The sequence below is a fragment of the Amblyomma maculatum genome, chromosome 1, assembly GCF_055883805.1.
Source record: "Amblyomma maculatum isolate TAMU_Amacu chromosome 1, ASM5588380v1, whole genome shotgun sequence".
Taxonomy (NCBI): domain Eukaryota; kingdom Metazoa; phylum Arthropoda; class Arachnida; order Ixodida; family Ixodidae; genus Amblyomma; species Amblyomma maculatum.
The window spans coordinates 484,346,121-484,373,134 of NC_139344.1; the positions used below are offsets into that span (position 1 = coordinate 484,346,121).

The following is a 27,014-nucleotide window of genomic DNA, read 5'->3' on the forward strand; positions in this document are numbered from 1 at the left end:
TCTAATATTGTCCCCGTGCATGCTTCTGTTTTTCTTTTTTGTTGCTGTTACTTTTTACTTACGGTGTCCTTTAAGTCACGCTTGTTTTCCCCTTTGGCTCCCTTGCTTCACTCAGAGACAGGTTCGGGCTTTGTGTAGCATGTGCACTGGTTAATGTGTGCATGAATGCTACATTCAATGACAATTGCTTCAAGAAAATGGTTTTCATACTGCATCTAGCTCATTGTAATTAGGCATCATATCATATTCACTATTCATGTCTGTTCCTTCACTTCCTGAGCGTCAAATAGTATATGTGAAGGCATTTCTCTAGCCGACCTCTTCACCCTTTTCTCTCCTCTGAAGAATTTTGCTGCACTGAAAGAAAGTGCCAGATGCTATTGCAAGTGCAAAACTGGTAAACAGTAGCAAAGGAACTAGGCTGTACCTGACAAATTTTGTTTCACTTGTGACATTGTGGTGTGATGCGTACCTGCATCAGACGAACAGTGTTGCTACTTTTATAAAATGTTTTTATGCAACATGCTCAGAAACCAAGGAGAATATTTTTTTTTTATTTTAACGAGGTAATACATCTGCCACAACAGAGTGACACACTCTGCATGCGGCGAAATGTGCATACAGCGTGCTATGTCTAATTCAGGGCACATTAAATGCCATCAGCGTGAAAGCTAACCTGTTGTTGCCAGTGGGCATTTGGCTACACTTTTTATTTCATTTTGATTGCTGCCAGAAAATCTTCTCTGCTTATTTTTGTGACGAAATTCGCGGTAACGTTTCCTGTGCGGCAGCGTGAAAACGTCCCAGCCGCGATGGCTCAATAATGACTATAGACGCTCGGCTCTCTGATCCGCAGTATGTGCGTTGCCCAGCCATGACGATCGCATTTCGATGTAATTAACGCGCTAAATGTGGTCCGACGTCAGCGCAGGCTAAGATCGCCAGATATATGGCCTAATCGAGCTCTCCACTATGCGTGTTTTCGCTACGCCGCTCCACCGGGCCGACATTAGCACGCTACGTCACTGAAGCCGACACGTAGCCGTAGCAGACTTGCTAACATATGATGGAAGCAGTGGGCTGCCGCAGGCAGTTTCCAACGACAGTGATACCTTGAGAAGGCCAGCATTGTCGTCGAACAGGTGTGTCTCTTCTCTAGTGGCAACTGCAGCCCGAAAATCTGCTGGGCACTTCCAATTCTCAGTATTCGTAAACAAATTCTTTATACCCACTAGCTGAGAAGTGAATGTGCAAAGCTCGATCCTGATACTCGCCGATTTCTCTGCGCGACTAAGTCCATAAATGAAACTTACGCACAGCTAGCCTCATGCACTCATCTCAAGTAAGGCATCGCTCACACTTGACCGGCTGTTTGTGGGGTTTGCGTCGAGTACCGCCGTTCGCTCAGCCTATACTGCTGCTGGACGTCCGACAGCGTACATGTACTATGATGCACTGTGGTCGCAACGACCGTAACTAATAGTATAGTACAGCCGCAACGTATATGTAAGTATCTCACTATCTCCTCAGCCTTGCCCTGCCGCGCGACGCGTATATGCAGCGTAAACACGGTTCTCACCGACCCTTCAGCTTCTCGGCATCGCAGCGTTGGCTTTTTTGTAATCGGCGCCAAGTAGCAGACGACGGCGTTATTTTTTGTAACTTTTTTTCCTTGTTTTTTAAATTTCGTCATCAATTTCTGTGTTCACGCGCTTTAGCACCGCCTCAATTTTCACGTCACGGGCACGTCACAACATGGCCGAAAAGGCGAATATCGAGGATCGGGCCCCAGGCTATGGCATGACCCATGGAGGAAGGAAAAAAACTGAGGAGAGGCCGTGACGTCACTTTACGCGACGCCGGCCGGCGACCGGAAAATGCTGTGGCGTCACCAACGCATGGGGCAGCTTTTCCCATAGAGTTAATACAAAGACAAAGTCTTTGTATTAACTCTATGGCTTTTCCTCTCGCGCAATCGGCAGTGGCTATTTTCACGCACAGAGAAAGTAACGTCATAGCCGGATGTGACGTCATAAACCAGAAGTGACGTTTACACTACAATGACGTCGTTGGTTTAATGGCGGTTTGTTGAAAACAGAGAAGTATAGTGCCTAGAATAAGAATACTTTGGGTAGTGAAAAGAGCGCGCGGCGCAGCCTACGGGAGAGCTGTTGCCCTTTCTGTTAAGGAAATTTATAGCAAGGTCACAAAAATGGAAATAGACGAAGAAGGGGAGTGGAGTCTGGGAAGTGATCATAAACGTAATAGTCTGCAGATGGGGCCCTTGATGAAAAGAGAAATGGAGCTTAGACAAAATGTACACGCAAAATTAAACGACGATCCAATAGCGCAGATAGCAACAGACATAGAGGAAGCAATAGAGAAAAGCCCCATGGAAGACTGGGATTATGAACAGGTAGAACTACTCATAAGGAGGAAAATTAAGGAGGTTAAAGTAGCAAACCGCTGGAATGGAGAGAGGAAGCCACGGAGCTGGTGGAATAAGGAAATCAGGGAAGCTATTGAACAACGACGGGCTGCTTCAAGGGAACACCGAGTGGCAAAGAAAGCACAGGTATCTCAGGGGGAAATTGACAAAAATGGGAATCATATCGACAAAAGAAACTTGAGGTACAGGCTCTCGTCCAAAGTAAAATAAGGCAGTCCACCGATCGCTGGATGGCTGACATACACGATGCCTCTAGAGACGGAGCAAGAAAATTCTGGATCCATATAAGCTGGCTAGGGAAGAAGAATCAAAGAAGGCAGGATCGGATTCAAGATAACGAGGGAAATTGTTTAAAGGGAGACAACGTAGTGAACTACATTACATCAGTTATAGCCGAGTCTCTTAAGAGCGACGATAGGGTAATCTCCGCAAATCAGGAAGCAACACAAGGTAGCAGAATACAAAGCAGCTTAAAACTGACCAATCTAAACTGGAAAAAGGCAGAAAAATATATTCCTAAAAACACATCTACAGGAATAGATGGAATTCCGATCAAGCTGATTAATGAACTTGGTCCAAAAAGTAAGGAAACGTTGTTAAAAGCTCTGGAAACAGTCATAACGAATAAGCAAATTCCGGACAGCTGGCGGCAGAGTAAAATGAATTTGATTTATAAAGAGAAAGGATGCACATAAAATCCTACAGGCCGATTACCATAACATCTGTTATGTACAGGTTAGCCATGAAGGCGGTGAAATTAAAGGTGCAAGCATGGGTAGAAAGTAACAAGATACTCGGAGAACTTCAGAACGGCTTTAGAAATGGTAGGCGCTTAGATGATAGCCTGTTCGTGCTTACCCAATGCATCGAAATATCTAGAGTGGAAAATAGACCTTTGTATTTGGCCTTCCTGGACATAAACGGGGCGTACGACAACGTAAGCAGGAAACTCCTGTGGAACATATTAAAAGAAGGTATCGGTTATAAGATAATAGAGTTCCTACAGGAAATATACCGGGATAACAAAGTAGAAATTATGTGGCAAGGGATAAAAAGTACGGAAGATGTCAAAGTGTCAATGTATGCAAAGGATTAAGACAAGGCTGTCCTCTATCACCGCTGCTGTTCATGCTTTATATGATAAACCTGGAACAGAGGATACAAGGCAGTAACCTAGGTTTACCCTGTCATATAGATTAGGTGGAAAGGCGGTAGAGCAGCGCCTCCCCGGTTTGATGTATGCAGACGATATTGTGCTGCTAGCTGAGAGTCTGGAAGAATTGCAAACTCTAGTTAAGTATTGCGAAGACGAAGGGGACGCTCTAGGCTTCAGTTTTAGCGCAGTTAGGTCGGGTCTGATGATTTTCAACGGCTCAACCGATCAGGGTCTTAAAATACAAGGCCTTGAAATACCCAGAGTAGCAGAATATAAATATCTGGGGGCATGGATAAACGAAGGATTGGCATACATTGGAAAGTATGAACAATCACTTAAGGCCGAAGGGCAAAAGAATGCCGGGATAATGAAGCATAGGGCATTGTGGGGATACAACAGGTATGAGGTTTTGAGGGGTACTTGGAAAGAAATTATGGTGCCCGGACTTACTTTCAGAAATGCGGTTTTGTGCCTAAAATCAGAGGTACAGTCGACATTAGAAATAAATCAGAGATTCGTTGGACGATTAGCACTAGGTGCCCACGGCAAAACCACAAATGAGGCGGTACAGGGAGATATGGGCTGGGCATCTTTCGAAGTACGGGAAGCTCAGAGTAAAGTAACAGATGGGCAGCAAACAAAATTTAATAAATAGAATGATGGTTTAGTTAACCATTCTAAATCAATAATTAAGATATAGGCAGAAAAATGAGCATGATAGCTACTGCTACCACCCCGTTTCAAAGGGGACGCTCCTATATTCCAGCCCGTGTAGGTTGCTGTCAGTTAGGTTGTGCACGTACGCTGTATCTGCTTTTTTTTACATCTTTTTCGACATTTTATACTTCCTTGCATTGTGTCGTACGCACAAACAATGGCTCGCATGCAGGCCATGGAGAAAAAAAACCAAAAGAGCGACACGCACTGCTACGTGCCACGTTGTAAGACCGAGTACCCTGGATTTCGTGAGTTGAACAGATGGACGTTTTCGTTGTTTAAAGCCCCGAAAGACGAAGCCCAACGAAAGCAGTGGGAGAATTTGCACCGCAGTGACAAGCCACTGCAAACATTATCCTCAACACTAAGGACCTTAAAAATTGCAGACCGATCAGCTTACTGTCTGTTACGTATAATGTATTTACTAAGGTAATCGCTAATAGAATCAGGACAACCTTAGACTGCAATCTAGCAAAGGATCAAGCAGGGTTTCGGAAACGGTACTCTATCTATCGATCATATTCATACTGTCAACCAGGTGATAGAAAAGTACTCGGAATATAACCAGCCCCAATACATAGCATTCATTGATTACGAAAAGCATTTTACTCAGTAGAAACCTCGGCGGTGATGCAGGCATTGCGAAATCAGGGGGTGAAAGTGCTGGAAGATATATATAGTGGCTGCACAGCAACCGTAGTTCTGCATAAAGAAAGTAACAAAATTCCCATCAAGAAAGGTGTTAGGCAAGGAGACACAATCTCCCCAGTACTATTCACAGCTTGCTTAGAAGAAGTATTCAGAGACTTGGAATGGGAGCAGTTAGTGATGAGGGTAGATGGAGAATACCTCAGTAATCTGCGATTTGCTGATGACATTGCCTGGCTAAGCAACTCGGGGGCTGAACTGCAAATAATGGTTGATGACCTAGACAGAAAAAGTAGAAAGGTAGGCTTGAAAATCAATATGCAGAAGACTAAGGTAATGTTTAACAGCCTCGGGAAGGAACAATGGAACTGCAATGGAGAGTGCTTATAGCAGCAACTGCCAAGCTTTTTGACAGGATTACGAGGTACTCGCAATGGTGCCTCACTCTCCCACAAAACATGCCAGCTCAGATTAATTATTGCTCTCTTTTCAAATAAGCTGTCAATGGCCTTGTCAGCAGCTTGAAGCCAAGCACTGCCAACTATTTATGTTGGAGCAGGCAAAAGATATATATATATATTAGGGAACTCTGCAGTAGCAACATGCATCCAAAGTGTTAAATCTATATAAACAAGCTCAGTGAGTTCCACCAATGCAGTTATTTCGGCAGTAAAAGGACAGATATTGTCACAGGCATGAACCTATGCTGGCTGAGGAGTAATGAAGTCACTTTCATTGCTGCATACACCGAAATAAGTGTGAGTACTTGACAGTGGAGGGTCTGAGCAAATAAGCACATGAATTCGGTCATGTATATAACCATACTTTTGTAGCCATTTCATGCTGTGCAGTAGGCCTGTTGCACTTCGAGGCTCAGTCCGCACAGGGCCTACTTACGTTTAAACTCTCTCAGCTGGCCAGCAACCCCCCTTTTAGCAGTCCGCAGATATTACTCATGTATTGCAGCACGATGAGTGCCACTTACCTTCCAACAGTTTTCCGAAAGAAGCCCGACATTTTCTATGGGCCGAGCCGCTCCATCGCGCTCCATCGGTTGAAGCTGCGAGGAAGGCAATAAAACCCCGATTATAAACCAGCGCGTTCACGCTGGCGCACGCAAAAATGCCTTATACTGCCCAAACAAATATAAGCGAACTCAGAAATAGTTTTACGTTATCTTTTAGTCGCCTCATATGTCCCAATACTCCAGTGCATCCGGAAGACAACAGCAACCGGCGACCGATCGGTGCACAGCAGCAGGAATGGAAGTTGTTCCAAGCGCAATGAAACGAGATCGTGGACGCCATTAAGCAGTCTCGTCGTCTCCTCACGCCTTCGCCCGGAGACTGTCGCGCGCTAGCGCGATTACGCCACGTCAATAATTGAGGATAATGCATGCTTGCGCTGCCGTGCAAAAAACTCGTTAAAGAAGCTGCAAGGAAGGCGATGGCAGAAAGACAACAAATACTTTACTTAGAGTTCGCGGGCATGTATGTACGACTCACCGCAGTCAGTAGGACTGCACCGAGGGCTGCGCCCTTGAATTTAAGGCTATAATCCACGAACTGAATCCGCATTTCACCGAGTTGACATCTACCGGGATGGTGGCCCGCAAACTGCAGCAGACCGACGCATGAAAGACAATCTAGGGTGCCTAGGGCTCGCAAAGCGCAAATGCTCGTTGTCTGAAAAGCGCGCCAGCCTTCCTTGTTTGAGCCATACTTTGGGCGGCTCAGTGAACATCTGGGTTTGAGGCTTACTTCTAGAAAAAAAACAAGCACTAAAAGCTATTTGACGTCACATCCGTCCAGAAGAGCAACTTATTCTCCTTTCCACTTTGGTCCTGGGCGCGCATGCGCAGTTCACGGAGCCGGCTCTCTGCAAGTTCAGGCAACCTGCCGGTCGCCACCGCGCGATCTTGGTAAGCTGCGCATGCGCGAGAAGAAAGAAGGTAGGCGAGGAGGATTTGTTTATAATCTGGCGGATGTGACGTAATAAATTGCTTATTTTTGTTTTTTGCTTGCGTGTACTCTCGTACCCAGACGCTTTTTTTTTCATCGCCGCCTCCGCAGCCGCAGTTGCTTTTTTTTTTTTTTTTTTTCCCCCCGTTTTCAATTTTGGCGCGCAGTGGTACAAGCAAGCGGGAGCAGTGTTGCCAATTTAGCTACTTTGTAGCTAGATTTAGCTACTTTTGGACTCAACTAGCTACCAAGAAAGTTAGTCTAGCTACGAGTAGCTGTTTTAGCTCCTTTCTTCAAAATTTAGCTACAAACCTAGCTATTTTGGTGAAATCTAGCTTAAATTTGGCTACATTTCGGGAAATTATTATTCTGGCGTGAAAAATCTTTCCACAGACGCTACACATGATGAAACTGCAGCGCTATCTGATAGTTTTTAAACAAGACGCAAACCAGACAAACTTGAGAGTACTTGCGAGAAAGAAGGAAACACTTGAAAAGAGAGAGGAGGATGCAATAAAAGGTGTTGGCACGAAGGAATGCCTCACCGCCTCTGAGCTTCCTCCCTGTCTGCCTCAGCGGGAAAAAGCAAAAATAACAGAGGCGAGGCGATGCGGAGGCGCAGCATCTGACGGGTGTCGCCTATCGCGCAGCGCGGGCTCCGATGAGCATCGAAGCCGTGATCGCGGTAAACTATTGTGCATGTGTGTACGCATTCCTATTACTTAAACTCTTAACGTTCCCTGCGCAGCGACCATAAGGCGCCTGGAATCGACCGTCTAATTCGACTCTCTTTGCGGATCATGCGCGGTAAGCGCCGAGCGAATGAAAGAGGCCAAGAGGCCCACCGGTCCGAATAACGCCGAGTCACGGACTGAAGATATCGCCGGACAGCCATTAAACATTAACTCTCCGTTTATAGACCTCTGTGTACGCGCAAAAAGTAGAGAAAAGTCCTTTGCATGTTTACAGAGCAGTGATGCATTCGCAGGTCGTCTTTTCTTAGCGCGCAAGCCTTAACGCTTTGCGCCTAAATTACCGGAATCGAAACCTAAGCACATTTACCATTCGAAATTCGTTAACACTTGTCATGCGTAGTCGCCTAGTCGCCATGTAGTCGCCTGCAGGAAACCATGTCTTGATAGCTGTGTTTAATTTTTACAATAGTAGAGCTGCCAATAAATGTCTTATATATCTAAAATATAAAATAAAAATTCTTGGAAAAACATCTAGCTACTTTTAGCTCCTTGCTAGATTTTTTAGCTACTTTTAGCTACTTTCACGCTGCCATCTAGCTACTTTTGCTCACCGACATTTGGCAACACTGAGCGGGAGGCTTGTTCGCGCCGCGTTGTTTCAGATTGACCAGACTGGAATGTATTCTGCAAAATAGACTGGGCGGCACCCATCCTTGCAAGTTTCTTCAGACTTTCGTAAGTACAGCGAAAATGCAGCGCAAACCACTTACGGCGGCATCCCGTACTTTCCTCGCCAACTTAGGAGAGCTCATGGCGCCGCTCTTCTCACGTTACAGCTTGTCTGGAAAGTTTTTCTGCATCGATGCGTTATTGCTAAGTGATCTCAATTCTTTTTTCGGCATCTTGCTGTGAGTCGGTGGCTTCGTAGAGGATCTACGAAGCTCTTTTGCGTGCGCCAGGAAGCAGTCTCTTCAATATCCGTGCTTCGATCGGTCGCCGGCGGCTCATTTTCGAGTGCGCCTCCGTTTTGCTCCCGAATAGCCCTGTCTTAGCAAGAGCAACCATTTCTATTTTTTGTTTCAGTGTGTGCCGAAATACTCTTGCTGCACAGCGATTTTGGGATCTTGGCTACGTCGCAGCTTCTGCTCATGGGCTCTCCTGCACCATGAATGCCTTGTGCCTCATGAAAGGTGGGTACAAAATGTGTGCTGGCAAAAACAGGTTGCTCCACAAGAGCGCTACTATATGAAATCGAAGTGACCTTATTTATGAAGCTGGCACTGGGCATGCATTTCGGTCAGCACCGTCACAGCCAAAGCAGTAGAAAAGGGGGAGGGGGGTGGGGGTGCCAGTACATATCTGCCGGATTGTTCTAACCACTAGATAGGACTAACCCGGTCATGCGACTACAATTGTATAACATTTTAGCTAAGCGTGAAATATTAATGTTGACATTTTTGCATCAACCCTAGGTGAATTCAAATTCTGTTTCTAGTTATGACTGTATATTGTCTTGTGTACCATACAAGGTAATTGCTGTTCATGGGCACGGTAAAAAAAATGTTTTTCAATGTTCACCAGCAAATCTACTCAGTGACAGTGCTATTTCTGTGGCCATTGTATAGATCCTTTTTGTATTCCTGACTAGAGCTGGTGAAATCGCTTCTTTCAGCTGTAGCGCGTTAACAAAATAAATGCTGGTGCATATTTTCCAGTAGCTGTCAAATACAGTGAGAGGGCATTCAGGTGCACAAGGTGGGACTAGGCTGAACCAGTCTGTTCCATATGGAGATACTAGTGCCCACGTAGGCCTGTCATGGTAGAAAATAGAATTGTATAATTGCTCGAAGAGCTTTCCAGTAGCATGCTTTGATGGGCTAGCTGGCACACCACTGCAGTGTGGTTTGGCTGTGCGAACAGGCCAAGGACGAAAGGAACGCACATGGAAATGCAAAGTTTGTTTTATCATTTCTTCATCTCCGTGTTTCTTTGGTTTACACTGCCAAATCATATTCACGCTTTCCTATATGTTATCTTGCAAACAGCAAATGCACTGCTGACACTAGGGGCAAATGTTATTTGCTCTTTTTAGTTGAGGCCAATTTATTTTACTGATAGAACATTAAATGTTTCCATGTGAGTGCCATGCGACAGCTACTAGCATTATACTTTCCTTCTGTGTTGCAGCGGGATCATTCATGTCTTACCTTTCCCAGGAGCCGGCATTTATTGCATTGCTCTGATTTCCAGGCCCTTCCCTGTCTGGTGCGTGTGCTGAAACAGGAATCCCTTGGAGGCGATTTGCAGCTTTTGTTCATCATCTTGATTCCGTCCCCACATAGGTAATAGCCACTGCGGTGGCACAGGATTAGGGTGCTCAATTGTTAAACCCAAGGACACGGGATGAAATCCTGGTTGCGGCAGTCCCTTTACAATGGAGGCGAAAAGCAATGCCGTGAACTGTGCGATGTTGACACACATTTAAAGACAAGGTTGTTGAAATTTCTGGAGGCCTTCACTAAAGCATGTATCTATGTCCCATTAATACGGAAACAGTCTGTCCGGGCAATGGACAGGGAGAAAATCCAATGAGGTCATTGAGAGCATATTTACCACGGTAGCAGGGGTGAATCCAGGTGCCTACCCTGTTGGGCCCCGGGGGCACAGCTAGTATTATTGCGACATATCTGTAGTGCTTCCTGGGGTGCAAACCTAACTTGCTGGACATGGACATGGGAAGCCAAGGACATGGGAACTCAATACAAAGAAGTACATGGGACAACACTGTTTGGTCTGAGACCCATTTCCAAAGCATTTCACCCCAAAAGAGCCAAGCATCAGGTCAGGGGAAATCCTGTACCAATTGGAAAACTGTTGAGTACCTGGCGGCACCTGAAATCAAACCTGGTACCTTCTGAATGCGCAGCATTTCTTTTTCTTGTGTTCCCGTGTGTCTTTGGCTGGTCCAATATGTTAGATTTAAGTTTAGTACAATACCCCAAGAAAACAAAAATGACAAAATATTTTTGGTCAGTACATAATCTAATTGCCCACTGTTCTTTTAGTTTTCATGGCATTGTTTGTCTATAAAATATATATCCATGAAATTTGTTGCCGCTTAATAAATTTGTGCAGAGCAAAACACAAAATTTCACCAATCCAGTTTTTGTGTGTGTGTGAGTGTGTTCAGGTAAAGACTATCAGAAACATTGTTCTACATGCTAGTTTAACATATTTGACAATGGCTAAGTTTAAGAAATAAAAAGCACAGTTATGAGGTTCCTGAAAATTTTCAGACAGCTCGTCTCAGTGTATATTATTATTTTTTTTTAAGAACATTGGTGAGTATGCTGAGCACTGATGTCTTCTTACAATGAAATTTTTTCTAGCTTGGTCAGTTCTTTCAAGAACAAACTTAGTATTATTTTTTAACCATAATCATCACGGAATGACACCTGTAAAAAAAAAAAAAAGACGAAAATGTACTGCATACACCAGCGCACCTGTGACCAAGGCCTTTCTGAATTCATGAACGATCATTAAGCTTTTTTAAGATCTTCCAAAGCCACGTTGAACACCATTAGAACAAGAACCCGAGCAAGGGCTACTACCCCACCAAGACATGATGGCCTTGTGACAGAATCTGCCTCACATTCAGGAGGTACCGGTTTCAATCCTGGTGCTGGTGGGTACAAGATTTCTCCCTGCCTGATTCTGGGCTCTTCTGGGATAAGATGCTTGGGAAAGGTATTCTAGTTCACTTCAGGAAAAGGGTCATGAACCAAAATTCTCGCTTCGTTTTACCATTAGACAACCCTAAGTCCGCTTCGTGCAGCAGAAGCCCACGTGCAGTTCCTTTTTCCTCCTTTCCTAAGTCATGAGCCCTGGTAAGCCAAGCACCAGGCTGGGCCATAGCTGGTACACATTTGAGAAAATTGGCAGTGGAAGTCGAACCCACCACATTGCTGTAATGTGGAATGATGCTGAGATAAGGAAATAGTGAGCCAGCCCAATTACTAACCATTCAAGAAAGACTACTGATTACTCACACTGTGGTTCATTAAAAGGATGTACTCAGGGGTGCAAAAGCTCAAATAAGATTTGTAGCGATTTTTGGAGCAGCAAAATCTTCGTTTTAGAGCAATAAAATTCATATTTGGAGCAGCTCACAAGAAAAAAAACATTGATTCAAATTTTGGAGCTGTTAAACAGGGAAGAAACTTTACTTTCGGCACAAAAGAATGAAGAGGTATGAATATCGGACTGTATGAATGTGATCCAAAGGAAGTCTAGCAAAGGCCACCTATCACCGATGCTGCTTGTACTATTTATTTTTGTAAATAAGCTTTTTGTACTGCTAGGCATGCTATCACACACACAAAAATGCGAGTCATAAAATTGAAGAGGCTAAATAAAAAAAGCTAGAAAATATGCTTTTTTTTTTCTTTTTTTTTTCATTTAGCACGGTTTGACAACCTTAATCATGGGACTTTATGTTGCTTGCAAGGCTCAAAAAACATTGTTTTACTCTCTGCGAAATCCACAGCTTGTGTCGTGCGAGGGCAGCTACGAAAGAGCTTAATTTGAAGCAGTGACTGCGATCAGCCTGTGTCCAGAAGCGAGCGCAGTGCAAAGACAATGTTGATTAAAAAGCAAATACAGAAACAAAGACAAAAAGAAACGCCGACCAAAAGGCGAAATGGCAAATGCCGAAAGCAAGTTTTAAGCAAAGAAAACCGATGAGCGAGCACATCTTCGGCTTGTGAATTATACTTCTTGTGGACTGGCGGTGGCTTTGACACAATATTTTGATTAAGGAGAGGTGGACGATTATTAGGTTATGTATTTCATGCACAATGCATACTTTATAGTACTTCAATGTTGCAGCATGCATAAATGTTAATTTTGGCAGTTTTGGGCTCCACTGCGGCATTATGGAATTCAATAGCTAGGCTGCTGTGCGTTTCTCGACCTTCTGATGTTCGAAATAAATTTCACATGTTCCACCTCCAGTTGTATTAGCACAAACTTCGGCGGTGATGCAGGCATTGCGAAATCAGGGGTTAGACGAGTCGTATGTGAAAGTGCTGCAAGATATATTTAGTGGGTGCACAGCAATCATAGTTCTGCATAAAAAAGTAACAAAATTCCCATACAGAAAGGTGTTAGGCAAGGAGACACGATCTTTCCAGTACTATTCACAGCTTGCTTAGAGGAAGTATTCAGAGACTTGGAATGGGAACAGTTAGAGATAAGGGTAGATGGAGAATACCTCAGTAATCTGCGATTTGCTGATGACATTGCTTTGCTAAGTAGCTCGGAGGATGAACTGCAAATAATGATTGATGACCTAGATAGCAAAAGTAGAAAGGTAGGCTTAAAAATCAATATGCAGAAGACTAAGGTAATGTTCAACTGCCTCGGGAAGGAACAGCAGTTTACGTTAGGTAGCGAAGCACTGGAAGTAGTAGGCGAATATGTATACTTAGGACAGGTAGTAACCGCAGATCCGGACCATGAAAAGGAAATAACAAGAAGAATAAGATTGGGATGGAGCGCATTTGGGAAGCACTCGCAGATTATGACTAGCAGCTGACCGGTATCGCTCAAGAGGAAAGTATACAACAGTTGCATCTTACCTGTACTCACCTATGGGGCTGAAACGTGGAGGCTAACCAAGAGGGTTCTACTTAAGTTGAGGATAACTCAGAGGGCTATGGAACGAAAAAGGGAGAGGGCAACATTAAGAGATATAGGAAGCGTGCAGAGTGGGTCAGAGAAATAACTCAAGTTACCGACATTCTAGTGGAAATTAAGAAGAAGAAATGGACATGGGCAGGACATGTAGTGCGAAGAGAAGATAACCGATGATCGCTGAGGGTAACAAACTGGATTCCAAGGGAAGGAAAGCGTAGCAGGGGGCAGCGGATGAGGTTGAGAAGTTCACAAAGGTCAAGTGGATGGGAGAGGCCTTTGCCCTGCAGTGGGTATAGTCAGGCTGATGATGAAACACAGAAGCCACCTCCTGCACTATCTGATGATGGGAAAGTGAGTCTATCGACAAGACAGTATGAAAATAACCTTGCTGTACATGAATGAACCAACAGGATATCGAAAACTTCCATGAGCCGCATAAAAAACTAAGATACATCACATAAAAACATGCAGCACTTAAAATGCAGTGTTGAAGTATTGCTCCAAAATCACAAGTACCACCACGGCCCACCACGGAAGCAATAGCAGTGGTGCCTCGTCACAAACAGCCCATTTGCGTTATAGGGTTCCTTCAGCGCAGAGACAGTGACTGAACTGGAAAGCGGTGAAAGCACATGGATGCAAAGAAAATATGAGTAGGCATTAGGCATGCCGCCATCTCAAAATAAAACTAAAATGCCAGTGACGCATGCTACAGTGTCTGAAGTATCGTGATTGGTTATATCACCTCCGCAGAAAGTTGTCACTGAGCATGGCAAACTTTTGCGGATAGTCGGGGCATTTTGGCACAGCATGGCGCAAATTTCACGCTTAATGCACAGCTTGGTGCAGAAATATGTAGCCGTATCAAAATATGCAATTGGTGCAGCTGTTGCACCTCTGTGTGCTGTCCGCTCATCATTCTTGGATATTCAGGCACCAAGCCGCTTCTGCTCTTTGAGGCCTGGGAGAGGTCTGTTGTCTTTGCCTTTTTAACTGCTTGGGGCACGACAGATTTTATTAACCCTATTCAGTATACCAACTCTTTTCAGCCTTCCGTTAATAGCTTGGTACGCAGATTTAGGGTGTCTTTGGCAGGCGCACCTCCTGCATATCCTTCAAAACCTCTAGCAGTCTCTCCACTGCTTTGAAGCTCCGTTCGATCGATAGCCTCTGTCCTGCGAAGCTCCCTAGAAACCAAATACTGAGATTGTTGCACTGGAAGTCTCGTCACTGACACGAAAGAAAAAGTAAGGGGAACAAAGGACTCCTTTGCGGCGCGACGGAGTCCTGTGTTTTTTCTTCATTGTGCATGATCATCCTTTATAGATGTGGTATCGCTGTCATACCTGCTTAAGTGCTTCCGCACTAACTGGGAACCAACATGGCGGCCCACCAAGCCTGACTGCCGTTTTTAGCCAAAATAGGGAACCCTAGAATGAGATGTCACCACCCTAAGCCGGGCGCCGCGGCGCAACATGTAGGCTCCCTATCCTCTGAATTCGGCGCCATCTACTATTAGTGTTGTGAGAAAGCGTCTGCTGTCCCATATTGTTTCCAAGATCATCCCCACGCTTGCAGGGGTGATCTCTGAGGCCATGCTTCCCGCCCTTCCTCGCAAACATCTCCTCGCCTTCGACTGTCTTTTGACCGAGCCACTTTTTTAAGAGCGAGAATAAGTGGCGACTCACTGAGCGGCCACTCTTTTGGAGAGCCGTCGCTTAGTGAGCAGTGGTTCTTTTGGAGAGCCGCTGGTTCAGTGAGCCATCGGGAACCGTGAGCAGCGTTTCTTTTGGAGTGCTGTTAGGAACCGTTCTGCCAGAGTTAGGTCTTCTGTTTGCTGCTACTTTAGCGCCATCTATTAGCAGTACGAGAAAGAAACTCCAGTGGGCAGGCACAGGTGGATTGGGCCGGCATATAAAGAAAAGAAAAAGGTGTGCTGTCTGCGCAATCCTTCGCACGTAGTTGGTCGGCTGTTTCGGCGCCGTGTCGAGGCTCCGCGCCGGCGACCTGGCAGCCGCAATGTGTGCATGCTTCGGGTGGTCGCCGCTGTTTTTGTGCGTCTTTTGTTTTGCTTTCAACAATTGCTATGCATAGCTTTCTCAAGCTGCATTACAACAGGGCGAATGTGGAATGCATAGCCCCTTCCGCAGCCAGCCCAGCAGAAAAAATATCTGGTTCAGTTATGAACAGCACCGACTGCAGCGCGTCGTGTGCTCAAAACGGGAACAGATGCTTTGAGAAAATTAAAACCACACTTCAGAGCATGAATGGCGAGCGATTCGGCTTGAAGTAGATACAAAATGAATGAATGAATTAAATACGGTCGGTGTATGTATGTGGCGGCAGAAACAGGAAGGTTGAACAAGTTTGGGTTAGGGTACTGGGCCAAAAACCTGTTGCCAGGAATAAAGGAAGCAATGGGAGAAGCCGGGGCGCTGAGAGCTGTGGGCATTGAGAAAAACTGTCGCAAAGTTGAACGGGGTTATAAGAATATACGAAAAACGAATCGGCTAGAGAAAGCATGTAGGGGGAGGGGGGGATTTAGAAAGTGAAAAAGGACTAACGCGGACTCGAGCTACAAAGCGCACACTGCATTAAAAAAAATGATGCATTTACATTATACTTCAGGCTCCTGAGTTCACTGTCTCCGGGAATATAAGAGGGACCTCGAATCGGGTAATCTGCTTTCTCTATATTTATAATTCACTATCTATATCTGTCTACATTGTCACTATCAGTATTTATTAACAGTCAGTCCACACGAGATTTTGGGCTAGAGATTGATGGCCCGAAGTATTTATTAAGGATAATTCTCAGTGTGTTTAATGATGGCCAATGTTATTCAGATAATTTTGAAACGATAGGGTACCAAAAGAACGAAGTCCTCTCTTGGGGAATGGGTGCACCTCCAGTAAATATAGTGGACTTAAATAGAAAGAATCACGTCTAATGAAATATGGATTTTGCTGTTTACTGGGATTTTGTAGTCATCATGAGGGGAGTTAGGATGGACACACAAATATTTCCACGCTTTCGTTTAGTTTTGGGAGGTCGAACGGGTGCGGATCAGTGAACGAGAGAGAGGCAGAGTTGTCTTTCTCTCCAATAGACCACTGTTCGCTCCTGAGCGCCCCAGGCTTAAGTGAGCCAATGAACCGTTAAAATGAGCCGGCTCACTTCAGTGAGCTGAGCCGTTCTGAGCCACTCACTAAAGTGAGCCACTTTGCCTATCTCTAGGTCGTCGTCTCTTCAGCTCACTGTTCCCGAGTCTGCGTCGCTTAGATGGTAGCCATTAAAAGGTACTCTTGAGAAGATAAAGGTGGCAAACCTGCCACACGGCGGCTGCGACGAGGTACTGGCGAATCCAGGATGTTTTACCCAGCATCTCCACCAAATGTAGCGGATGAAATAGGTTTAATAGAGGTGAACGTTTGAATAATGAAGGCTGCTTGCAAACGGCCCAAAGCTCAGACCAGTCTGCACGCATCTCTCTCTGCGTCAAACTCCTCATTTGAAAGTAAAAAAGGGGTATTTCACATATAAACCTCTCTGGCACCCATTGCATTGACTTATGCTTTAGTTCACTTCAGCAGACCGTAATGGTTGCGGAGCACTGCAAGTTTCATTTTCAACCCTGTCAAAATGTAGAGCACATGCAGTCGAACCCCGCAATAAAGAAACTTTCTGCAAAGGAATTTTTGTTTTGTTTTGTTTTGTCCCCGCGAGAATTTCACTCTTGCAAAAGTTGACAAATAAGTAAATATTAGCAATTGACAAATAAGCTATAAGTTGTGATGGCCCAAAAAGTGAGCATGGAAATGGCGAATACGCACTTGTCGGAATTCACAACCAGGCCGTGCCGTTGGAGGCGCTGTAAACTGCACGCAGGTAGTTCTCGTTATCTATAGACATATTGCTGACTGTGTTTGCATACATCAATGATCGATGTATGCGAACACAGCTGGGAGGCCTTTTGTGACCTTAGCAATGAACTGCTGAAAGGTTTGAGCTGGGTTCTGAAGTCCAAAGGGCAGTTGTGATGGCTGTTTTAGGTATGCTGGCAAACACAGTGGGTATCTGGTGATGTGCCTAACCAGGTCCACTTTGTTAAAAATGGTGCAGCCATTCAGATGTGATGTGAAGCAGTGGATAGCTGTCATGGATAGTCTTGGCATTCAACACTTTATAGTCACCGCACGGACGCCAGTCACTTGGATCTTTTTTAGATACGAGATGGAATGACAGAGCCCATGCGCTGGATGATGGGTGTATAATGTAGAGCTGCATCATGATTGAACTCCCGTTTAGCAGGTGACCACCAAACAAGAGGTGTGATCGTGCTGCTGGTGGTGGTCACACCGTATGCTTTGGTGGCTGGTGAGATTGCAACGCTTCGCCAGTTACTGAAATTACACCAGGATGTTCTCAAAGGAGGTGACGGTATCAGCATGCCAATGCAAGTGGGGGACAAGGTTAGACTCGACACCAGATATAGATAGCCGAGTGAAGCTGTCTGTCGGGCTACATGCTGAATGAAGCCCAAGTCAAAGTATTATAGGAAATCTGCGCTGATGATTGGGTCAACGTCAGCGATGACGAACACTCATCAAAAAGTGTGGCAGAGTACCAAGTTAAGGGTGAGGGAGCGAAGTCTGTATGTCAGTATGGTCGAAGAGATGGCAGCCCGTTGCGATTGCCCCGCCAGCTAGGCACGACGGCTTTTTTTGAAGGATCACGCTGACCTCTGCACCATTGTTGACAAGGAACGGATTACGACAGGTCTTGTCAATTACCACAAAAGATGGCCGCATTGGGGAGCCACGAGTTGCCATTAATGGTCTTGAGGGGTTTTTCCCAATCACGAGACGTGCACTCCATGGCAGGATGTAGGAATTGCCAGTCATACCAGCAGTGTTAAGTTATGGCTCTTTGTGCGCGATGGAAAGTGGTGACTGGAATATGGTGAATGGTCTCTTGGGACAGGCTTCTGAGTGTCAACTAAGGTAGTAAGCTCATCAGTACATGCCTCGAGGCAGGAAATTGCAGAGTCTGCCAGTGGTGAGACAGCTGTGCCTAGCTGGAAGGCCACCTCATGAACCTGGTTGGTCAGCTCCATGGTTGTGTCACTGGCCACTGGGAAGGCAAGATGCAGATGCTTGGGCATCAGCAAGAGCTGAAGAAGAGCTCTCGAAGCAGTGGAACATGGGTGGCGAGTCCTCACCGAATAGCTGCCAAATCCGGTGAAGCAGTTGTGAAAGGAGACAGTCGCCAAGGTCCACCAGTAAGGAGCTGCTGTAGGTGAGAGCGTTCTTACGCCATAGTTCTCGCGGGTACTTTGGTCTTGAGAGCTCTCTTGGGTATTTCGGTCTTGAGGTGCTGATGAGGGCATCTCCCATGAGTTCATAAGAATATCCTACAGGTCACTGATCATGTCAGGAGAGAGCGCAGATACGACATGATTGTACTAAATCATCTTGTGAGGTGATGTGGTCAGTAGAGATGTGCACGGGCGGAAATTCTGAGCCCGAACTAGCTTGGAATCTGTGTTACAGACCCGAGTCTGGCATGGCAACGTGTTCAGACTTAAAGGGCCCACGAAGAGCTATTTACGAAAACTAGAAAACGCACTCTAGATAAAGGTATCCTATCAGTCCTCTTTGCAACACGCAAATTTTTATGCTAGTGTCAGTAATACCGAAAATATTGGCGACTGAAAATGACGCTCGTCCTCTGCACGCTTAACCTGACGCACGGCGGCACGGAAGAAAAAAAAAATGAAAACAAGTTGAGACGGCACCCCACCACGTTCCATTCTGCCCGGGTCACCTGGGAGCATCCAGTGAGCGGGCACAACCAGCAAGCCCCGATGGAGGTTTGCGCAGGGGAACATGTCGCCCTAATCAGTCGAGAGCTTTAACCAGGAGCACTTTTTAAAAATTAGTTGTCAATTGTCTCCACGCAAAGTGTTTAAATTTGACTCAAATACTCACAAAGACCCTCTCTATTGGATTTCTTTCACTAGAATATTAGAGCAAATATCGTTTTAATGGCCCTTTAAGGCCCTGGTCTGCCCCAGAATCTGAAAGAAATAATTTCCAAATAATGAGTTGACCTTGAAAGACCTTGAAATGCTCAGTTGTCACGTTTAAGATTGAAATTTGTGGAATATATAGAGGCACAGGACAACATAGAATTATTATTTTTTTATGTTGTTATGCAAGAACAATTTATGCATTGATGAATGCTTAAGACATTTGTGGCACTCCTGGATTGTGAATCCAGCAACGCTGAAGTTCTTTTCACTGCTGTAACTTGTGGCTGCAATGAATAATGTGTTCTTAGCAAGAAAGGAAAGATTTAGGTACATGGTTTCCTCACTTCACCAAAAACACGCGGCCTCTGAGCAAGGGGTTGATTCTGTGGCCAAGTACTGTACTCGGTAAGCTTATCCCGTTCACTGTGCGTCTTTCATGGCACCGACAAGGTCGTGGACCGCAGATGCTTTGACTAGGTGTTACGGCCCATTTCTACTGAGGCTTGTTGAGGCCTGGCACAACAGACGTGGAAGAGCTGACAGCATACCGCGAATCTGGAAACTGATACCTAAACATCTGCCGAAGAGGAAGAGACAAAAGTCAAAATTCGATAGCCCACAAGCAGCCCTTTTGCTTGGTCGTTGACAGCTAGCAAAGATCTGTTCATGCCAGGGGTGTGTGGTGTAAAGGTGCATAAACATCTGTATAGAGAATTCACACACTCTTGTGTGGGAAGGATGCTGCAAAACACTGCTGTATTGTGACACCTAGCACACCACAACCATATTCGTGCCTTTAAAAAAGTTGTGAATACTCTGGATTGGTGTGTCTGGCCTGGCCCCGCCCAAGCTTGAGGCACAGGGCTTCTGAGCGGCCAGAGTACGAGCTTTTGGGCTAAACCGAGCCTTCGCATACCTCCAACGGTAAGGGCCGAATTGTGCCTCAATCTGGAGAAACCACATTTGCGGGTTCTGGGGTCAGAAGGGTGAAAGGCAAAGTTGCAACAATGAAACGTTCTGCGAGTGTAAGGGCGGCTCTGTAGAGCAGGTGCCGGCTTCAGTCATCCTCTAGTCCTAGATAATCAGTTGTAGATGTGGTGCTTTAGGTCGGAGGGAAATATAAGCTTCCCACACATTTTAAGGCATAACCAAACTACTGAGCTGTGGCAGCACGTGCCTCCGGCCCAGTGCATTCTTTGTTGTCCTCCTCTTGTGCAGCCGCGCTTAAGGCACAGCCAAAGAAGGATGCTGCAAGGGTAGTTTTTCTAACCAATTATTCCAGTTTATTCTCATATTTTATGTTGAGCTTCTGTACTCTGTGAAATTTCTGGAACTCAGCGGAGAGTACTATAACTGTCGCAGCATTCAACAAATTCTTTTATTACAGTTCTTTATTCTCTGCATGAACAAGACAAATTTATATAAAAAAAGGAAATGAATACATAACTCCTCAGGGCTGTTTCTTGGACTAGTTAGTGGGGTTTACTCATTTTGGTGAGGCCTGAAGTGCAAAACAGAGTGACGTGAAAGAAACACAGGGCAAAGCGCTAACTTGCAAATGAATACTGAGCTCACAAAAATATTGGGGGAAGGGGGGGGGGGGGGGGGGGGGGGACTTAAACTCTTCCTTTAAGGTCATGGCATGCCAGCGTTAATGGCGCCAGTTGCCGGTTTTCCTTGTGGACCTTGTAGACACATTTTGCCACTCACTTGTTCAGAAGCTTTTAACTTGCGGCTGCATTATCCCATACATAGTCGCAAGATACCACATTATAAAACCACCGCGACAAAGATCTAAAGCACCATTTTAACCAAGCCACATAAAGGTATCTTCGTGGCCTAGGGGTCCTGAAGGGCTGGATTCCGATTTCACCCTTCCATGTCACACCTGTGTTGGCAGCGCCTACCAATTCGGCCATGCCACATCTCATGACATCACACAACTCAATGACTAGTCATGCATGACCATGTCGTCTGCCAGCTACCACTTGCCAGAGCCATGCCCATGATTTTTTGCTCATAATGCGGACAATGGCTTTTCTGGGGGACGAAGCCTTTAATGGTGCTGAATGGGAGAACTAGGGTTGGAACACTTTCATCCAGCGATAGAACTAGAGCAGTTTCTTAGCACCAAGAACAGTCAAGAGCAGTCCAGGCTGCACTTCAAACACAAGTTTGAAGGACGTTGCCTGACATCAAAAACACTGCATAATTGCTGTTTCACTCCTTTTAGCAGAACATTTTCGAGAACACTGCAGGATCTGCACTGGAGAAATGCGTAAGCATGCTCATTGCTGTGTTGTCCGCAAGATGTGTCAGCGGGATTCCGAGAGTAACAGATACTGCGCCTTTCCTTTCCTGTAAACCAATTATAGAAGGGTGGTGAACTGTGATGCGTTCAATGGAACACTGGTTGTGTTCAACAAGGGGCATGCGATGTACTGTGTGCAGCAGCAATGCTCAGGCTTTCGCATTTCTCCACTGCAGATCCTGCAGCGCTCTCGGAATTTTTCAGATTGCAGTTGGCTGATTACCTCTCTTTACACACTTTCTAACCATTCCTACCATTTGTGCACGCAAATCACGCCCTTTCCCGCTTGTTCACGTTTCAAACATTTCAAATTTCCCGCCACCGGAAGTTAGTACCACGTGACCCGTTTAGATGTCGCCATTACCCCTCTAATTAATTACCTAGTTAACCCACATGCATCAAATTATTTACCCAGCAAGATTTTTTGGCCCTCTATCTAATGCAACCATTCTTTTTCTTATAACTTGTTTCGTTCAAATGTAATTGTGATGACAATTCTGGTGACATGAAACTGCCGATATACCTACATAATGCTGACGCATTAAAATGGCAGTGACAAAGCATTACTGCCCTGTGCAGTCATACCTATTTGACAGATGGTGCCTCCGTTGCCACAGAGGACATGGGCTCAACTTCAATGTCTTAGCCGTGAGAAGCTGAGGAAATGGAGGTTAGCATTTCATTTACAATCATGCCAGTCACAATACTGCGGTCTGGCTAGCGGTGGTGATCGTTCAAGGGGCAGAACATGCACACCCTCTCTTGGCATGCTACTGCACTACTCCTCACTACTTGGCATCTCTGCTCCAATCCGCCTAATGCAATGAGCTATACGAGTACTGATGCGACAGCATTTGCTGACCGTGAAGAATGTCAGGCATTCGGCGTCAGTGTCCATGCGAAGCCTTCGCCTACTAACTGTGGCAGGTGGTGTTAAGAGGTATTTCCCGCCCTCCATTTATGGGAGAGGAGGGAGATATTTGGACACGAAAGATACAGCAAAGTTGAACCAAAAGCCACGACGAATAGAAATAGAATATAATCATGATTGGAATAATTGGAGAGTGAAAAAACGATGGAATTAAAATTGGATTGGTTGAAACATTCCAAATTGACTCTGGCTATGAGGGACGCTGTAGTGGAGGGATGCAGATAATTATGACTAAGTGAGGTTCTTGAATGTATGTACTCTGAAATCGCACAGCACGTGGGCACCTTGCATTTTGTCTCCATTGTAACATGGCAAGGATCGAATCCGGGTTTCCAGGCTCTGTAGTCAAACACCCAATGACCAAGCCACCACAGTGCACAATGAGAGTAGTAATACATTGGTGAGTGAATTTCGTCTGCAGTCAGTCGAACTAACCGTCCTTAAATTTGTTTTTCCTACCACAAAACTTCCTATGAAAATGCTCTTCATGAACCGTTCCCAGCACTCGGAGGTGTCAGGCATTGCCCCTAGTATGTGGGCCATTCACTTCTGATCTCTTCAGTAGGCACTCCAATCCTGAGTGACCCTAGTTCATTGCTGCAGAAGTGGTGGCTGCACAGGATATTGGTGGCTGCAGGAGACAGGATAAAATGGAAAAAAGTCCAATTGACTTATTTTCAGTAATGCTACTGCACATGTGCGAAGCCTTCTTCTCTATTTCTACATAGTAGGGCAGCAGTTCACTGCGTGTGTGAAAACCATGCTGTTGCGCAATAATTACATGCATTGCTAGCATGTACTCTGCTCTCAGGACCGCATGCATTGTCACTGCCTGCTATTGCAATAAACGAAAAGACTCTGCCAGGCTTGCCATCTAAGAGATCAAGTGCCGCTTGGAAAATAAACCCACCCTGCTATTGTGAAAGAATTTCTGCAGAAAATACGTGAGGGAGACCCGGTCACCCGCCCTGTCAAACATACTTTGCCTGACATCTGCAAGAGGAGGCGTGACTAGAAAAAGGTCCATAACAGAGCTACATTGCATGTGCTTAACAAAGTTGTTTGCTGGGTTAACTAGTATAGCATTCTAAAATTTGAAAGTGCTTGGAAAGACAAGGACAAGAGAAGTGGACGAGACAAAAGCATTTGTCCTTGTCTTTCTGAGCACTTTCACATTTTAAGACTGCAAGTGCTGTTGTGTACAGCAATAAATTTGGTTATTCATAATTTGTCTGTTTTTTATTCTTTTTTTGGCTATTCATGACAAGCTTACAGAGGGGTATTTACATGACCTCACACGTGCCGTTTTATTGCCCAGAAGATAGCTTTTGCTAAGAAATCCGGAGTAAATTGTGGTGAGCCGATGAGACATGCATAGCAGTTTTTTGCAACGCTCCATGAACAGCAAATTGGTGGCCACTGTGCTGTTGGTGAATAGACCAAACGCGCACGCACAGTTTTATGTAATGTAAACCAAGGATTAAAAAAAAAAGGCGGAGCACTGCAGCTGACTGAAACCGACGACATATTATTAGTCTTCGTGTAGTTCTGTTTGGAGTATTCCTTATATTTTATCTAGTTAGTTAATTAGTTGAGATTAATTCTATTTTTTTTTATATTCAGTTTAGGCCCAAGTACCCTTAAGTTTTAGAGGGGGTTCAAGTACAAATGACCCAGTTTTTTCTACTAACATACTTCCTGCATGATTGTTTTTTTCCAGCATTTAAACAAAGTGCGCAAATATGAAAGGAAAAGAAAATACCACATGACTACGGTCTTGCTTTGCTAAAGTTTGAATTATCCGAATTCAGGTTTTATCTTGCATGAAAGATGACAGAATCCTCTTCATGAGTATGTGGCTTCCGCCCACACTGAAAATCCGGAAAGCCCGTCTTTTTTTTTTTTTTTTTTCCCGAATCAATGAAGCATACACGCCCACTGTTTCAAAGTGAGCAGCCACCGCCACTGTCAGCCAACTCTGACAAAGCTTTTATCGAGCTGTCCCACTGACAAAATTTGGCAATGGCAAACACAATGATGATCCCCAAATTTGGTCCAAACCACCCTCAAAATTTGGCTTCGTCTGATTTGGACCAAAACCGACGTTCAGGCTAATTCAGCTATGTCAAGCATGATGGTGACTTTCAAATTTAGTCCAGGCCACTCTCTGCTGAAGCTGGATTCAGTTTATTGACAGGCACACTGGACAGCACTCAAAATATTGTTATGTCGCTAGTGAGATCATGTATGTAACAATGCAATAAAACAAGGTGAGCGCTTGTTAAAGAACAGAGAGCTCGTGCAATTAAAAAAATCATAGACTTTTTCCCGAGACGTGGTTACGTGGTTACAGGGATGATGACAGTGTTTCACCGCAAGAGATTCCTTCAGTCGTTTTTATGCAATTTCAGTGCCAAATTAAAATAAATCCTCAATTCTTGGATATTGTAGTGCTCGATCTATACTAAATCAGACATTTTTTTTTACACCATAATCTAATTTAATACATATTGTTACATTTTGGTCCATGTTTTGTCCCTTTACAGGTCCAATGGGCACATTCAAGTGCAAGGCCCTTAGTAACAATTGTGCAGCAATAGTACCGTGTAGCTGTGCACTATCAGACATAAAGGGCCAGTTCTGGAAGGCCTTTTTGGTGTCCATGGGATCAAAACATAAGTTATAGTCCTGTGCATTGTTGATAAATTCAGTCTAGCCCCACCATCCACTGGTTGTCCTGGTTAGATGACTTCGTAGACAAACTGCCCCACATGAGTAACAGTCCAGGGTTCACTCCTTGGACCACGTCAAATTTTTCACTACTGAAGCTTCTGGAAAACTTATATAGCTTTTCTTTTTACCTGTATGGCTGCACTTATATGGGTGCTAATGAGTAAGTAGCCTCTATTTGAAGTCTACTTTATCTTGTTTCCACTAAGTATACATTTGACTGATCTAGCAGCCAATGCGTGGTACTGCTTTCTTTGATACACATCGCATAATTCAGCACTCTGCCTGAGATGAGCAGTGCACCTGCTGCTAATCATATTGCTGTAACGCATGTAGCTCAGCCAGAATGTTCTCCTCAGTAGAGCAAACCAACCGTTTTCTGGTCGGAGCATTTCATCAATTAAAATAATTAGTGGACAACACACTTTGAAACAAAATTATCTTTATTATTTCAATCTGTAAGCTACTATCATTTGCTTACCATGCATGAAACATTTTGTAGATTTTGAACTGTATACTCACCACAAGATGAGTTGAAACGGTTCCGACTGATAACAGCTACAAGTGAATGGCATCCATCCTTCCACCAGTGTTCTTGTGATCTGCAAAGAGGAAGGCTCCTGAAGTGAAAGCTGCATGGGCCACAATCTCCACACAAAGTCTTGTATCAAGGCATTTCTAGAACAAAAGAGTTTATTCTAGTAATGTCGATAGGCAGTTCATTGAAAGGTTTTACAGACACAGCTGCTTCTAGCCAAGGAGGAGCTTCAGTTTCTTGGGGTGTATTACCATTTTGTTTTTGTTCATGAACTTGCCGCAGAATACATATCTTTATCTGCCAACAGAACTTTTTTTTATGTACTTTGTTCTTTTCAAGGCTGAAGCAGTACAAGAAAGATAAGGCTGCAAAATAGATTGATTCTTGTGGTAAAGTATGTGAAGTAAATGAAATAGGCTTCTGCCACAGCAAGAACCCTCCACCTAGTAAACAATCTATTTCACTCCGGCAATGTAGTGCAAAGAGCGACGTGTCAAAGAACGCGAACTAAAGAAAACTAAGCGCTGTTAAAGCTGATCACACCATCGATCACTTCAAATCTTGCGTGCACGTTTCTGTACGGTCCTGTCGTTTTTCAGAGAATAACTGGCACTTTTTACATCGGAAACAATAAATTACTTTCTTCCTGCCGATACATTCCGAACATGTTTTTAGTGCGCTCGCCCAAGTTCTGTACTTGCCCCACGCATTGACATTATAAATGGCACTGAACCATTTTAACCTCGCAGAAGCCGCTGAAATCATTGTACTCTCCTAAGCTCGTTTCCGATGCACGGACATTTTTTAAATAGGAGCGAACTTACCAAGATTAGGTGAATTGCGCGTATCGGTGGTCTCGGTTCGCCGACGTTGCAAGTGTACGACAACAATGTTTTAGCACTGCGTTTAAGGGTCTGGTTGCAGACTTATAAAAACTGGGAAAGCATATGACAACCAAAGAGGAAATGTAACAGCATAATAACAGCGCATATTTCTGCCTCTAACGCCGTACGTTAAATGCTTCAAGCACGGCGCCATGAAGAAAAATGCAAAAGCGAATGCAGCGCCACTGCTGGAAATTACAATTGCAACTTCATGCAAAATATTAGTAACAGAAAAAAGTTCCCTTCTGAATGACATCTAACGA

General features: G+C 44.7%; 2 long non-coding RNA genes across 3 annotated transcripts in view; one reads left to right on the top strand and one right to left on the bottom strand.

Moving 5' to 3' along the window:
- LOC146210123 (uncharacterized) overlaps positions 1-6,998 on the bottom strand; it is a 374,427-nt gene extending 367,429 nt beyond the window's left edge. The window contains exons 1-2 of one of the 2 annotated variants that reach the window (XR_014708320.1): positions 6,476-6,998; positions 5,956-6,030 (exon numbers count right to left, since the gene is read on the bottom strand). This is a non-coding gene — a long non-coding RNA (uncharacterized LOC146210123). Of the gene's footprint in view, positions 1-5,955 lie in introns of both variants that reach the window. The other variant, XR_014708325.1, reaches the window with a different exon arrangement.
- A 1,113-nt stretch (positions 6,999-8,111) lies between these two features.
- Positions 8,112-10,788, top strand: LOC146210140 (uncharacterized). The gene is made up of 3 exons (XR_014708329.1): positions 8,112-8,361; positions 8,710-8,816; positions 9,877-10,788. It is a non-coding gene; the product is annotated as an uncharacterized LOC146210140 (long non-coding RNA).
- Positions 10,789-27,014: the final 16,226 nt, after the last annotated feature.